This window comes from Podarcis vaucheri (assembly GCF_965113315.1).
Source record: "Podarcis vaucheri genome assembly, chromosome: 8".
Lineage (NCBI taxonomy): Eukaryota > Metazoa > Chordata > Lepidosauria > Squamata > Lacertidae > Podarcis > Podarcis vaucheri.
In genome coordinates, this window is record NC_138766.1 from 51,705,953 (window position 1) to 51,714,511 (window position 8,559).

Sequence of the window (8,559 nt, forward strand, 5' to 3'; positions counted from 1 at the left end):
AACCTGAAGTGTCTGTAGCCCAAGGTACCACCCAAGGTATATATATTGCTGCCTACCCTAGCACTTCTAATATTGGATAGCTTTAGCATACTCAGGAATCAAAGTGCCATGTCTCTTTGTAGGAAATGTATCCTTTTTGTGTATTCTGCACTTACCCACATATCTGTCCTCCGATTCCCTTCTTCTCACTTCACCTGGATCATTCACCTGTACTGGCCACCTGCCCACACTTCCATACTCCAAAGGTCTCATCCTCTCTTTGCCTGGGCTGTTTGCCTGCTCATGTGCTCACATCTCCACCCTCCAGTTGCCTCCTCTTCACATTGCCAAGCCAATCCTGCTGTGTTTAGGTGATTTCTTGCACATACTACTGACTAAGGCCATGTACCTAAATCATGCCCTGGTGGCAACATGCACAAACAAATTTGGCCAACTACTGCACATACACATGGAGCCAGGAAACCTTCCATCCACACAAACACACACACACACACACACACACACACACACAAATACACAACCCCCACTGGCATAATGTAACCTGTACAACATAAATCCTACTGGGCTGCTTGTGACTGCACTCATCCATTTTTCCCAGCGAACTCTTCCTTTTCTCATACCTTTCCCTGGAAAATCACTATTCTCCCTCCAAAGTCCTGATTTTTAGGGCTGCCTTTATGCATCTTCAGTTCCTAGTGGCGATATTCCTTAACTCAGTTTTAGGGAACCTTTGGCCTTCCAGATGTTTCTGAATTACAATTCCCATCGATCCTAGCAAGCATGGCCAATGGCTAAGGATTATAGAAGTTGTAGTTCAGCAATGTCTGGAGGGCCAAAGGTTTCCCACACCTTCCTTAACTGTTAGCATCAGCAAAATTTGTAGGAAATGCTCTCTCTTTTTTGGTACACTTCTGCATTGAAGGCACTTGGGGGCAAAAGCAGCTGTTGCCACACATGGCTGTGGGAAAGGGCAGCAGCAGCAGTTTGGTGTGTGACAGGAGATTAAAGCATAATTGGGGGGGAGCTATAATTATTATTTTTCCCACTTCTCATTAGTAACATAAGCAGTTTTGTTTATTTTACACTTTCTGGTCTCCTTGTCCATTGTGTACTGTTGATATCATTAATTCTTACGAAACAAAAATATTTGAATTATTTCATTCAAGGGATTGGTAATTAATTTTCCATTATCTCCATCTTTCATATAGGCTGCAAGAATTCATCTGTACAGCTATCTTTTTCCCATAAGGCATTCATTCAAAGACTCTGTTCATTATAAGTAGATAAAAGCTTCTGAATTTAGAAATAACTGTTCTTATAGGTAATGTATGGGCAAGCATTTAGAGATGCTAAAATACATTTAGACAATTTGGCTTGACAATAGGGATATAGACATTTCTGCTGGTTGTGGAATTTAATCCTGATAAGGAAGAAATAATGTCAGTTAAGATTATTGCTGATCTAGATAAAAGTTTGCAACTAGCTTTGGATAGCTTACACACACACACACACACACACACACACACACACCAAAAAAGAATCACATACACAGTTTAGAGGTAACCGTAGAACCAGTGGCCTCAGTGGCAAAAATGGTTTTGTTCATCTTTGACTGGTTTGCCAGCTGCCACCCTATCTGGAGAAAGAATATCTGGCCTCAACTATACATTCACCTGTTACATCCAGCCTAAACTACTGTCAAACTCTCTGCATAGGTCTGCCTTTAAATACAATCCACAAAATTCAGCTGCCACAAAATTCACCCAGTCACCTGCATGCTTGTAGGATCTAGGTAGGAGACCAAGTTGACTTGGCTACAGCCACCAAATAATCAAGGCATTTGACTCTGTCAGAGATAGTTAATTATATAACATTCTATATGTTGAATAGTGGGTAGACATGGCAGACGACACAGTGATTTCTCCAAAGCAGCTCTTTATTTTGTAAGCTGGAACAGAAACTGAACAGCAAGCAGCTCAGCCGGCCTGCTTTTATAGGCAGCCGGCTGTCAACATTGTAGCAACAACAACCCAGGGTTTTCTGCCTAAAATAACTGACGTGGACCTGAGTGAAAACTATCTACAGTATCCCCCTGCTGGCCCAGGGTGAGAACTTCAGTACATAACACTATAGGAGATCTCTCAGAGTTTGGGCCATGTTGCCTGATCTTAATGATGTTTACTTGGAAGAGAGTCCCATTGATTTCAGTTGTATGCTTAGACTTTGGTTCCTTCTGCAAAGGGGGAAAGGGGGGGCGAATGCCTGTGTTTTTTGAGTTGGGGGGTATACGTTTATTACAGTTGGTGTATTTTATCTAGTTTTACTTTTAAAAATATTGTTACATACCACTCCAATCTCTGAGCAGTGAGGGATTCCAAGGGTACCAAGTACATACCCAGGGCTTCGTTTCCCTTGGATTAAGGTCTGTGGAAACTGTAATATTTTTTGGATATATAGACAGAGGGCCTTTTCAATAGTGGCACCCACCCTGTGGAATGTCAAAGAGATGAGTAACTATGTAACTATGTAACTTTTAGCAGCACGTGAAGTCAGCCCTGTATAGGGAAGCCTTTTAAGGTTTAAGGTTTCATTATGTTTTATATATGTTGAAAGCTGCCCAGAGTGGCTGGGGCAACCCAGTCAGATGGGAAGAGTACAAATAATAAATTATTAATTTTATTTATTTATTTACACATATATACCATCTGAGCTAAAGATAGAGGGGTTGACAGCATTAACAACCCAACTACTGCTATTATTATTATTATTATTAAGGGAGGTTAACAAAGGAAAAAAATAATTACAAAAAATAGAAAAAAGGCATATTTAAAAAACAAACATTGATAGATTTAAAACTATCTAATCTGTGTTATATGTAACACACCAGTCATTACAATAAAAACAGCATGGCACAGGCCATGCTGCAAATCAGAGTGGTGGACTGTATGTACCAGAGGGTCAGACTGATATCTTCCCCAACTTCCCAACTTTGCAGAGTTGCCACCTTTTTTTTCTTTTCTTTTTTTGCCTGCATAGCTTGAAATCAAACCACTTGGGCAAAAGCAGTCAGCCAACTGCCAACAATCAGCTGATTGTCAGCTCTCACAAAGCTCCTTGCAGCCCCACCTGGCTATCCACTTCTGTTCCATTAACAGGATTGTAATACAGCTGTTACTTTTCTATAAGCTGGGTTCAAACATTAAGTGGTGTTCCCCCCAGAAATGTAAAGGAAATGTCACAAACCACTGCGACATGGAGGTTTTTCCCAGTCAACACAAACATCACCTTCAAGAAGGAGTGACCAAAGGGCACAATGTAGAATGGTGTATTATAGTGGGGAAAGGCAATCTTAGATAGAAGTAAAAAAAAATAAAAAATCCCCTGATTTACAGTGGTTTTATGTTTCCCTAAAGTCATCAAGACCTGTCCTTACATATTAATGGAAGGATGCAGCCTTAAGACACCAGGTAGCAGAGACTCATACAGGCAGATTTATTTATTTTTTTACTTCAACTCAGCAGTTGCTATAGGGTAAGTTCAGTACATGCGTTGTGGAAATAATGTTGAAGGTTTCCCAGCAATATTTGTAATTTTTAAAGAATATGAGTTTGAAATGGGGAGAAATGGCATTCATTCAAAAGCCTTGTGGGTGTGCGTCTTTCAGATAAGTGAAGCAGTACAAGAATAAAATATTATGATATGCCACTGGCACAGAATGGTATTGCCCGCGTGCAAGTTGTTCAACAGTGAAAATGTGTTGGGGTTTGTTTGTTTTTTAACCACGCTGATAAATTTGCAATGGTTCAATGTGTGCTTAGAATTTTTAATCTGGCTTACTTGTTTTGTGTGTAATTTGGCTCATGATTGGACCTTAAGCTGCTAAATCTAATGCTTCAGGTGGCATAATAATAATGTGCTTTCACCGAATGAAGCAATATTTTGTGCAGTTGGAAGGGAGAAAAGGGGAGAAAGAACAGGGCTCCATATGTGGAAATTTGCCCTCTGTGTCAAGCTGCACAGTTTGCAAACTGACACCTGCATCATCCAGGGAGTTTTTGCAAGGAAGCATTCTTGTCAGCTAAGGTTTCCTCAGAGTAAGGAAGGCACTACTGTGATTGGGACACTGTATCTACACTGTCCCTCGACTGTTTTCTGTGTTACAACTCTTGCCTGGGTCAAGTTGACTCTAGCTGCGTTTCAGATTTAATAATGGTCAGGTTAAGCATTATCGGCTGTTTGCTCTGTCTAAGTTCATCCAATGAGTAGAATAAAGCATATCAAATGAGAGTTTTGCAGGACTTTGAGGTCAGAGAAATAAATGAAAAAGGGGGAAAACTGGATGAACACAGCTGAACAGGCGTTTGTTCTCATTGCTCTTGAGGAACAAAATCCAGGGGCTGGGGGCAGACTAACTCCAATTGTACAATATACATAACTACTGGCTAAGAGATTGAACTGTGAACCACCGAATCCACAGTTCAGATCATAACTTTCCCATGAACTTACCAGGTGGACTTATGAAAACCACCTTTCAAGCTCACTCACTGCCACACTCCACTTGCAAAATGGAGATGATCGTAATAATGTATTGTCCAACAAGATTATTGCAAGGCATATTGACAGCCCCAGCTCCAGTTTTTATTTTATGGAGGGTAGTGAGAGTCTGGACAAGTTGCCATCAGTTGGTCCCAGCCTGGCACCAGCAACCTCCCCTTGTCATTTTTTATTTAGTGGTGCTAAATGGAGCTCCCAGCCCACTTCCTTGTATTGACCTACACCACACAAATGTTGGGAGTGGGGATGGTGTCACTACACATGGTGCATGTGCACAGGCCAGGATCACTCCCAAGTGCAACCTCTGGCCTACCCCCAGTAGCTGCTGCCCAATGGTGGCAATGAACAGAGCTCCTGGTCCACTTTTGTATACTGGCTGGCACTGCCACAACACACCCTCCCAAAAGAACTTTTTCCATTGGGGGAAAATATTACTAATTTAAAAATGTTGGGAATAAAACCCAATCAATTCAGGGTGGTGTATTTTTTGCTTTTTTATTGAATGATTACTCTAATTGATCCCTTCTTCCATGTGTCTTCCACCTACTACTTGCCCCTGATAGTTCTCTGGGTCTAAAGGCCCGAGATTGGTGTTGCTGAATGTTCTTAGGAATGAAGATAGTTCTCAGAGAAGGACATTCAATCTATAGTCCTTCCACTCCCTTCTCTGATTTTGGAGAAAAGGAGGAGCTTACTTTCACTGAAAAGGATTGAGTTCATTCTTAAAACTGGGTCCATTTTGAAATGTCTGCCAAAATGCTATGCGTTAAAAGCTGTTCTGTGAATCCACACTCACTCATACATCTCTCCTTTTATCATCAAATTGAAATATTAAAAGGTTTAGGCTTGAATGGAGCACAACTTATGCAAAATAAGTAATCTTCTATCCTTTTACAGTAGCTAAAGGTAAATTGGCTCAGAATTTTTCTTCCACAATGAGGTGGACAGCTGTCCTTATCAGATGTCCTTGTTGTCATATTTTGCTGGTATAACTCTTGCCTCTGATATCATTGCTATCAGACTACTTAGTGTAATTTTCTTTGAATGTTCTCATTTGAATGTCCCCCTTTCTCCCAATTTGCAATACATTCTGAAAAATTACATTTGTTAGAACCGTTTAGCATGAATTGCCGAACAAAGGCAAGAAATTCTGTACGGTCTTTTGTTCACATCAAATAATTATGCTCTTCCCTTATTCCAGAGCATGAAAGGTGTGCACACGTTTGAAGCACACAATGTCCATAAGGTTTAATCTGCAATCTTGTGTTCAGAGAGGTTTGTAAATCAATTCTTCGCTAGATGTTGTGAAGCTTGTGGATTGAAGATAAATTGCTGAATTCCAAGAGAATAACATACAAAGGAAATCATTAGTCTTGACGATTCCTTAGCAAAAGGCTGTTGTGCACTCTCTCTTCTCATAATATAATATGCAGGTTTTCCAGAAGCCAGAAAAGATGCTTCTATAAATCACAGCAATTATTTATTCAAAATGAGTTTGCTTATGAATAAATGTGCCAAAAAAAAAACCCATCACCTCACAATGATTTCTTTCTTTCTTTGAATTGGAGTTGGGTACCACTGGTGGGAGGGAAAACTTTCTCCATGATCTCATCGCAACAACTGTGTTAATAGCTGGGCTTTTGTTTCCAGCTTTTTTTAAATTATCTCACTCTTCCTGACCTTTTTTGTTCCAATGGCAGAAAATGGTATTTGAGACACACTGAATGTGTGTAGGTCAAAGGTTTCCAGGGCCTATGTGCCATGGTGACTGTCTCTGGAGAATTCCGACCAATAAGAGCTTTCACGAATCTCTCTCAGAAACTCTAGGGTTACCAGAGGGTACAGCCTTTTCTTTTCTCCTGACGCAGTTCTCTCCAGCCTTTGTAAATTTATGATTCCTCGGATCACTTGGCTTGCCTAGCTCTAGAAATTAAAATATATTTTACTTTACTTTCTGTGACATTAAAAATGCATTGCAATGAATAATATAGCAGGGCTGTGTATAAAACTAAAGCTTCTGCGTCCCGTTTAAATGTTTGTTCTTCAGCACAGATTCTCTGAGGGAAACTTATTGAAAGGATGGGAAGGATGAACGGTAATTTAATTTTTTATCATAAGCATTAGTGGCAAATAAAGGACAAAAGTGCTTTTGCAGGGCTCAAGAAAAGGAAGAGATATTTATCATGGGAAAATATTGCATCCAGATTAAGTCTTTGGCAGTGCATATTCATTTGCTCTTCAAAGAGAGGCAATAAGGAGATTAATATGCAGGCTCTTGAAACATTTCCTATTTATTTCACAAGCAGCAAACGCGGAAGTAACTCACCATGAAAGAGTGCTTAAGCTGAGGTGCTGGAAATAGATGCCTTTGCAGAAGAATGCCACACCACACCCTCCCAACAGCTGCTGCTTACTGGGATGGGGCGGGGCCGTGCAGGCACACCAGCAGAAGCAATCTGACACTCCTACTGGTGTACCAACACAGCCCCAACCTCACCAATGTCATTTCCTGATACCCACACTATTCCAGCAAGAGGCAACAAGACCCAGGTCAGGAGGGCAACAGTGCAGCTCCTGCCTATGATGGTTGCCAAATAAGGTGAGAAAAACCCTATTTAGTTTTAAAATCCATATTGTTTGTTGTTTAGTCATTTAGTCATGTCCGACTCTTTGTGACCCCATGGACCAGAGCTCGCCAGGCACTCCTGTCTTCCACTGCCTCCCGCAGTTTGGTCAAACTCATGTTAGTAGCTTCAAGAACACTGTCCAACCATCTCGTCCTCTGTCATCCCCTTCTCCTTGTACCGTCAATCTTTCCCAGAATCAGGGTCTTCTCCAGGGAGTCTTCTTTTCTCATGAGGTGGCCAAAGTATTGGAGCCTCAGCTTCAGGATCTGTCCTTCCAGTGAGCACTCAGGGCTGATTTCCTTCAGAATGGATAGGTTTCCTCTTCTTGCAGTCCATGGGACTCTCAAGAGTCTCCTCCAGCATCATAATTCAAAAGCATCAGTTCTATGGCGATTAGCCTTCTTTATGGCCCAGCATGCATCTCTTAGTTTCATGACTGCTGTCACCATTTGCAGTGATCATGGAACCCAAGAAGGTAAAATCTCTCACTGCCTCCATTTCTTTCCCTTCTATTTGCCAGGAGGTGATGGGGCCAGTGGCCATGATCTTAGTTTTTTTGATGTTGAGCTTCAGACCACATTTTGCACTCTCCTCTTTCACCTTCATTGAAATGTTCTTTAATTCCTCCTCACTTTCTGCCATCAAGGTGTGTCATCTCATATCCGAGGTTGTTGATATTTCTTCCGACAATCTTAATTCTGGCTTGGGATTCATCCAGTCCAGTCTTTCGCATGATAAATTTCGCATACAAGTTAAATAAGCAGGAAGACAATATACAACCTTGTCATACTCCTTTCCCTATTTTGAACCAAAAATCCATATTAGGGCAATATATTTAGGTAGGAGGCCAATCAAAAATTCACACAACAATGTGCAAGCTTTCAGAGTGTCCAGAACTCTCCCATCATGCTAGGTGGGCTGAAATTCGCTAGTGCTGTACACATTTGTATCTGCAACTGGTAAGAGTCTTAAGATGGAGTATGGGAAGAGGTAGCAGACATTTCAATGAGGCTCTTTAAGTTGCTATGCAGATTTCAGGTTGAACACACAAACACACATGCACACACACAGGCAGATTTGTCATCTCCGGAAATATAAAAGCCCATTGTTGCCCAGGTGTGTCTCCATCCTTAGGTTCCTAAGGAGTAAAGAGAAAGTAAGTATTCTTTATATTAACAGGAGTTTTGTATTTAATAATGTAACCATTTTAAAATGATTTACATACCTTCATGCTTTGAGGGTATTGGGGGTACTATAGCCATTGATGTCAAGTTACAGCTGGAGCTACCATAGGAACAACTCAGTTTGGGAAAGAAGGTGGACATGAAAGGAAAACATCAAAACCTATAATGAGTGCTATAACAATGTGCTTTTTGGT